The sequence below is a fragment of the Dipodomys merriami genome, unplaced genomic scaffold, assembly GCF_024711535.1.
Source record: "Dipodomys merriami isolate MVZ:Mamm:240054 unplaced genomic scaffold, mDipMer1.0.p SCAF_1618, whole genome shotgun sequence".
Lineage (NCBI taxonomy): Eukaryota > Metazoa > Chordata > Mammalia > Rodentia > Heteromyidae > Dipodomys > Dipodomys merriami.
Window position 1 is genome coordinate 42,613 of NW_027202958.1, and position 7,717 is coordinate 50,329.

At 38.2% G+C, this 7,717-nt stretch overlaps 1 non-coding gene across 1 annotated transcript; it reads left to right on the forward strand.

The window, feature by feature from the left end:
* Positions 1–1,249: 1,249 nt before the first annotated feature.
* LOC138828699 (U6 spliceosomal RNA) lies at positions 1,250–1,356 on the forward strand. The gene has a single exon (XR_011372315.1). It is a non-coding gene; the product is annotated as a U6 spliceosomal RNA (small nuclear RNA).
* The last annotated feature ends 6,361 nt before the right edge of the window (positions 1,357–7,717 follow it).

Consider the following 7,717-nt stretch of genomic DNA (forward strand, 5'->3'; position numbering starts at 1 on the left):
ATTTTCTTCTTTGTAAACTCACATGCACCTATAAAAAATCTTTGGCCATCCCAGTAAGCTTCTCAAAGTACCTCCTGATGACGACTTATAAAAAGTTGTATTATATTACAAAAAGGGAAACAATGCAACAAATAAAGAAAACCAAAAGTTAAATATTAATGATTAATAAAATAAAAAACCAAACAATTACCAGTGTACTATTTTCTCATATTCCTGTGCATTTAAAACTGGCTAAGATTATGATGTTCAAAAAGAGGATTTTGTTTTGGTTTTTATTTTGGGTCCAGTCGTGGGCCTGAACTCTGAGCCTGGGCGCTGCCCCTCAGCTCTTCAGCTCAAGGCTAGCGCTCTACCACTTGAGCCACATCACCACTTCCGGCTTGTTGTTTGCTTATGGGTGCTGAGGAATCGAACCCAGGGCCTCAAGCATGCAAGGCAAGCGCTTTACCACTGAGCCACCTTCCCAGCCCCTCAAAAAGAGTTTTATAGGCTATGAGTAGTCTTTAAAATTACCACTAAGATTACTTTTTATGGCTCATCTCATCATTTATATATGGCTTATATCATCATTTGTTCCTCACTAACATGTTAAGTAAGGAAGCCCTAAAAATTTAAAGAAACTATATGGTTAACAAAGTCTTAACTCTTCACTCTGCTTCTTTACTCAAAGACTTTGCAATTTCTTATTGGTAATGTTTGTATAAACTCTGAAAGGTACATAATTAGTACCATATGTCTGCTACCATAAGCCTTAAATACTTTATAGAAAAGTTTATGACCAGCCAAACAGTCCTAATTTTGGCATATATATGCAAATTCCCAAAATTAAATACATTTAAAACTTAACAAACCTTAACACTTGCTGCAGTGTTCATTATGACAGGTGCCTTGTATAGAATAAATGAATTTCTCCTCTTATACATCTCTTGAACAACAAATATCTGGAATTATTTTGTTTTTGACATGCCAATCTTGACTTTATTCTTAAATGTGTGCTTATGTAAGAAATACATGGTTTTAACAGTTTGTTGTATTGCTAAAAAAGAAGAAGAAGAAGAAGAAGAAGAAGAAGAAGAAGAAGAAGAAGAAGAAGAAGAAGAAGAAGAAGAAGAAGAAGAAGAAGAAGAAGAAGAAGAAGAAGAAGAAATACATGGTTCTAAAATTTCACAAGAATTCTTTTGAACTTACTTTTTTTTTGAATTGTCTAGTTTAAGAAAATCAATTACACTTTATATATAAAAAATGTTCTGTGCTCAATTAGGCAGCAAATACGCTAAAATTGGAACAATACAGAGAAGATTAGCATGGCCCCTGAGCAAGGTTGACATGCAAATTAGTGAAATGTTCCATATTTTTGCAACAACAGATGCTGGAGAGTATGTGGCCACAGGGAACTCTACTGCATTCTTGGTGGGTATGTAAACTTGTTCAACCACTTTGGAAAGCAGTATGGAGGCTCTTCAAAAGACTCCATATAAAGCTTTCCTATGACCCAGCAATCCCACTTTTGGGCATTTACCCAAATGATCACAAACAAGACCATACTAAAACTACCAGCACAGCTATGTTTACTGCAGCATTATTTACAATAGCTGATATAGAGCCAACCCTGATGCCCCTCAGTAGATGAATGGATCAAGAAAATATGGGTGTACATACACAACAGAATTCTATGCCTCCATCAGAAAGAATGGTATCACCCAATTTGTTAGGAATTGGAAAGTCTTGGAAAAATTTTATTAAGTGAAGTAAGCCAAGTCCAAAGAAACATAGGTCCCGTGGTTTCCCTTATTTTCAATAACTAATATATGTCTGGGATAAGCAGAATAATTCAAAAGCTATGTGCATATGAGCAGATAAGATGATATTAAGGGAAATGAACCCAAAGACAGGGACACAAGTATGTTTTTTCTTTCTTGTTATTGTTTCTAATGTACTTATGATGTGCAATATGATTTTTTTTGTTTCTGTATATGTTCCTCCCGCACGCTATAACCCCTGTTTTCATTGTATTTGAAGTTGGTACACCTACATCCTGTGTATACGTTTCTCTAATTTGACGAGGAGAAGGCAAATACAAAATGGTTAAATAGGGATACAGGTTAACCCATTGTATCAATGAGATGCACAAGACACTCTGCTGAAAAATGAACTTTACAATTTAGGCAGGGGAAGGGGGAAGGGGAGCGTATTTGTGGAGGTGGGAGGGAAGGGATGGTGGGAAGAGGGAACAATGCTTGTTAGGAAATGTACTCATTATTTGCTCTCATAAATGAGACACCTCTGTACAGTTTTTTTATAATAAAAATCATATGAAAATGTTCTTATGTCGTGGTAGTGTAAAAATATCAGGGACAGAATAATGAAGGAATGTTGTAGACTGAGGTGAAGTCCATATGAAAATGTGCAAAACTGATAAAACGTAAAAGTATCAGAGCAGTATATTGTGTTTTACATCATTTAGGTTACATTGAAAAAATATGGAAGACCTAGAAGAATGAATTTTCTTTTTGATATCCTATCATAATTCCTTAGCAGGATGAACTCTTTCCTCATTGTTGTAAAGGCATCATCAGATGAGAGGAACTGAATTTTTTTGTTGGCTTCCTTACATTTATTTGTCAGTTTGAAATCTGAACTACTAGTTTATGTCTGAGACAAGAAGAAAAGGTCAGATAAGTTGATGCTAGGTGATATGAACCCCAAGATAAGTAGTCAAACGTTGTTTTTTCTTTCTTGCAATTGTATCTAACATATTTATAAGATCATTTCTTTGTTGCTTTGTATGTCCCTCCCCCATGGTATAATCCCTGCTTTCATTGTATTTGATGTTGGTATAATTTGTGGAGGGGAAGGGCAAAAACAAACTGTTTAAATAGTGATATAGGTGGACCCATTACAACAATGAGATGGACAAATTGTTATGTTGAAAAACGAACTTTACAACTTTGGCAGGATGGCGGGGGGCGGGGGGCAGTTGAGGGATGGGAAGAGGAAACAAAGGAGGTAGCAGCAATGCTTGATAAGAAATGTACTAATTGCCTTGCCAATGTAATTGTAACCCCTCTGTACAGTATTTTCACAATAAATTTTTTTTAAAAAAAGAACCTAAGGGAAATTAGACACACAGGCTTTGGAAAGTGTAAAGTCGGCTCCTGGATGGCAAGCAGACTCCACCCTCCTTGCAGCAAATTTTCTACCCAGTACTTGCGTTATCTAGGCATGCAGCAAATTTTCTACCCAGTACTTGCGTTATCTAGGCAACTGGCACACATGGAAGAGGTCACATCTGCATCTGCTGAGGTCACATCTGAATTTGATGTGGCCACAACTTTCTCCGCCCATACCTTAGATAAGGCCTAGCCCAGGCCCAGATGCCCTTTCTCTGCTCTTTTCTAGCTCTTTCTCAGCTCTTTCCTTCTCTTCTCTTTCCCAGGTCTCTTCTATTTCCTAGCTCTCTCTTTCCCACCTTTCCCAGGTGCTCTCTTTTCTAGCTATTTTCTCTCTTATTCCCAGCTCTTCAAGCTCTCTTTCCCAGTCCTTTCCCCACCACGCTGAGGACCAAGATGGCCTGGTGTCAGCCGGAATGATGAATAAACCTACCCCTTACCTGAACACCACGTACATACTGCTGTACTTCCTTAGCTACCTCTTTTTAAAATCCTAACAGAAAGTGACCATTTAGGATGAATGATATTTGATTTTACAATCAGAAAAATATTTTAAAAATTATATAGATATAAAATACTCCAAAAGATTTATTCTATGAATCTACCCCTTAGAACAAATGATAAGAAGGTGGTTAATGTATTTTAGGATAATATATATATATTCACATACCTATTTATGTTCACATAAATTTCACTTAAACAACAATCAAATGACTATATTTCTACCTTCTAGTTGGAATATACTTAAATCTCTAAAAATGACTATGATGCTGCTATAAAGAGCAATTTCCCAATTGTCCTCCATAGAGGGCATCCACAACGTATTTTGTGATAGGGCCAAAGCCTGAGTCAAGAAACTTCCCAATGGTGTCCAGTGGGTAAACTGTTTTGATTTGGTTTAAAGAAAACAAAAAAGAAACATTATTAATACCTTGCTCTTTTGTGAGGTGGAGACCATCTATGAGAGAGAGTTCCTACCTTGCTCTTCAAAACAGTTGTAATGAAAAAGGAAGGGACAAGACTGTGAACTTACGATGCACAGACTTGAGTGTCATGCACTGAGAGTCAAGGCGGCCCATTAGTCGAGAAACAAGGAGTTGCAAGTCTAACCCACAAGACACGGCAACATCAGGCAGGCCATAGGCAGTGACAGTGAATTTGTAGCCCTATTCATTATTACTGCTGTCAGAATGAAAGAGGACCATCTTAAACGTCACGTTCTAGAGACAAACAAAAGTCATGTGGTCAACAAGATGGAAGGAGGCAACAACTCAGCAGTGAAGTATGTTCTTTGTGACTCAAAAAAAATCTTAAAAGCAGTCTCCATTTCTACAAGTTCAAAATTATTAAGGGAGAAATGTACAGAGATGATACCAAAACACAAAACTCACAACTACAGGTAGAAAGCAGAATTAGTAGAAAACTGCTGTTCAGCTTTCTAAAACTCAAGTGACTATCTGCTCAACCAGTGATCACTGGCTCAGTTCTTTGTTCTCAACCAAGACCCTTGATAGGAGAGAGAAGTAAACAGTCTGAAGCAGGCTGCAGCCCAGATATTAAACAGATCTGTCAACTGGGCTCCTAGCTTTCACCATGGTTCAAGTCTTTCTCTTGGATCCACTGGCCCTTCTGAACTCAGAAATTAACAGCTCTTTAATTTACTCTGGACAACCCTGGGTATTAGCCAATTTCCTATGAAGAGCCAGATAGTTAAATTTTTAGCTTTTGTGGGCTACATAATCTCTACTGCAACTGTTCCTCTCTACAAGTAGAGTATCAAAGCAACTGTCAGAAATATGTGTGTGGTTACATTCTAGAAATGTGACTGTATTAAGGTTTGTACTTAGAGCTTTGAGTCTTTTTCAGCTATTTTGCTCATGGCTGTCATTCTACCATTCAAGCCATGTCTCCACTCTGGTTTTTTGCTGGTTGAGATGGGGCTCTCAGATTTGTCTACCTAGGCTAGCTTTAAATCTTATTCCTCAAATATCAACCTGTTGAGTAGCTAGGATTTTGAACAATATGAACATGAGCCACCAGAGCCTAGCTAGTCCTTTCCAAACACCATACCTTTATTGCTCTAAAATTGGAAAAAGGACAAGAATTGCTACAGACATACTTATTTACCTTGTTTGGGAAATATGACTTACCTTTGGCCACTTATAAGTACCAACTTTTGTGCCAAAGTGTGTCTTCCCACCTCTAGAGTCTGTAAATTCCAGATAATCATACCTGTGAAGGCATAATCTCTATTATATTCTTTCTCTTGTTTTTGATCCACTATTGCTTGGAAGAAAAAACGTGAGTCTTAGCACTTTTCGGTTTCACACATCTCATCAAATTCCACTTAAAAATAGGTTGCCCCTGGGCTAACAAAAACAGATACTTCATGGCAGTTTTTTCATATTTATGGGCAGATTTTTTGGTCCATGTATGTAGTACCACAGGCTGTTCCTGCTGCCAGGTCTCAACATCCAGCTAGGCAGACAAATGAGTAAGAGAAAATTCCAGATATTACTACACAACCAACTGTCACAATAGACTATCAGTGCTGTAGATCACAGGCTTTGACAGCCCTGATGAAATTTTACACAGGCTAATCTGATTTCCTGTCTATGCAGAGATCAATAGACATCTATCACTCAGCAGAAATGCATTAGGATTATACTTTAGGGACTCATGCTTTTATCTTTTAGCGGTGACAGAACTATTTTTAAAAATAAGTACTGGTATGAATTCCACTGGAGAAAAACACTGAATTAAAAGATTAAGAGCTCACATTTTTACTTAGGACCTTGGCATGTCTAAGACCACTCTTTTTTTCCTCTTAAATATAAAGAAAGTTTTCTTTTTAGCTCATGATTCTAATCCTAGTTACCCAGGAGGATGAGATCTGAGGATTGCAGTTTGAAGTCAGCTTTGTCAGGAAAGTCTTATCTGTAATTAAAAGCCAGAAATTGCTCAAGTGGTAGAATGCTAGTCTTGAGAAAAAGGAGCTAAGGGATAGTGCCCAGAACCAGAATTCAACCCCCAATATTGGCAAAAAAAAAAAAAACCCGATTAGGATTGGATGCTTTGGCTCAAGTGGTAGAGCATTGGCTTTGAGCTGAAGAGCTCAGGAACAGTGCCCAGGCTCAGTTTAAGCCCGACAACCAACAAAAACATCAGGGTTGGAGGCATGGTTTAGTTGGTTGGTAGAGCACTACCCAATGAGCCAAAGCAACAGGTACTAAGTTTGAGTTCCAGTCTTACACCAAAAAACAAAATGAGAAATAAAAAAGATCTGCTAAATGTATATGCCCTTTCTACTACCATCAGGAAGTTATGAAACTCAAAAAGACTGTGAACAAATGTTATATAATAAAAATTAAGTATGGGAGATAATTCTTTTAAACACTAAACCTTCTTATTTTTCTTTCCATGTATATTTTCTCTTTTAGACTTCATTTTGTGTGTGTGTGTGCCTGTCATGGGGCTTGAACTCAGGGTCTTGGTGCTCTCCCTGAGCTTTTTCATTCAAGACTAGCACTCCACCACTTGAGCCACAGCTCAAGCCTACCCCTCCTCATCTGCCCCCCTCCACCAACTAGTTATTTGGAAATAAGAGTCTCACAGGCTTTCCTACCTACACTGGCTTCAAATTGAGATCCTCAGATCTCAACACCTGAGTAGTTAGTATTACATGTATGAGCTACAAGCACCTGGCTAGACAAATCTTTCAGACTTTATTTACATAGATTTTATGTAACTTAATATAACCTAAAATGATTAGATAAATTATACAGCTTTTCGGCCTCCTTTCTAGTGCTAATGACAAATCAAGATGATATTTACTATCCTTGTTGGCAAAAATACCAATAAAGCGTCTAGAGGCAACTTATTTGTATATATCTGTAGTCCAGTATGTTTTATATGGTAGAGTCATATCTCTCTGAAGAGAGGACACAATACAGGTTCAGGGCCAACTGAAGTTATCTTGCTCAGTCCTCCTTCAGGGTCATTGCAGAGCTTCTTCAACAGCTCTGTTAAGGTAGTGAACTCTCTCAAGAGAGTACATTGTGAAATGTCCAAAGAACAGAAGTCTAGGAGGAAGATGAGCTAAAGGAAGATGAAGGATGTACTCAGTATTCACTGCACATGCTGGTATTTCCACCAGCCCCCTCCCTGCTTATTGAAAATAGCCACTTCTCCTTACCAGTTGACGAGCTGCCATGGAAAACACTGAATTACACAATTTTTCTTTTTTTTGAGGGGGGGTCTGGTCGTGGGGTCTGAACTCTGGGCCTGGGCGCTGTCCCTCAGCTCTTCAGCTCAAGGCTAGCGCTCTACCACTTGAGCCACAGTGCCACTTCTGGCTTTTTTCTTTTTGCTTATGTGGTGCTGAGGAATCAAACCCAGGGCCTCATGCATGCAAGGCAAGTGCTCTACCACTGAGCCACCTTTTCAGCCCTACACAGTTTTTCTACTATGTTTTTTCCACTATACTGTGACAAAAGGGATTCTAAAATCACTCTCATGCTTACCAGAAACTGTCCCACATCTATCAA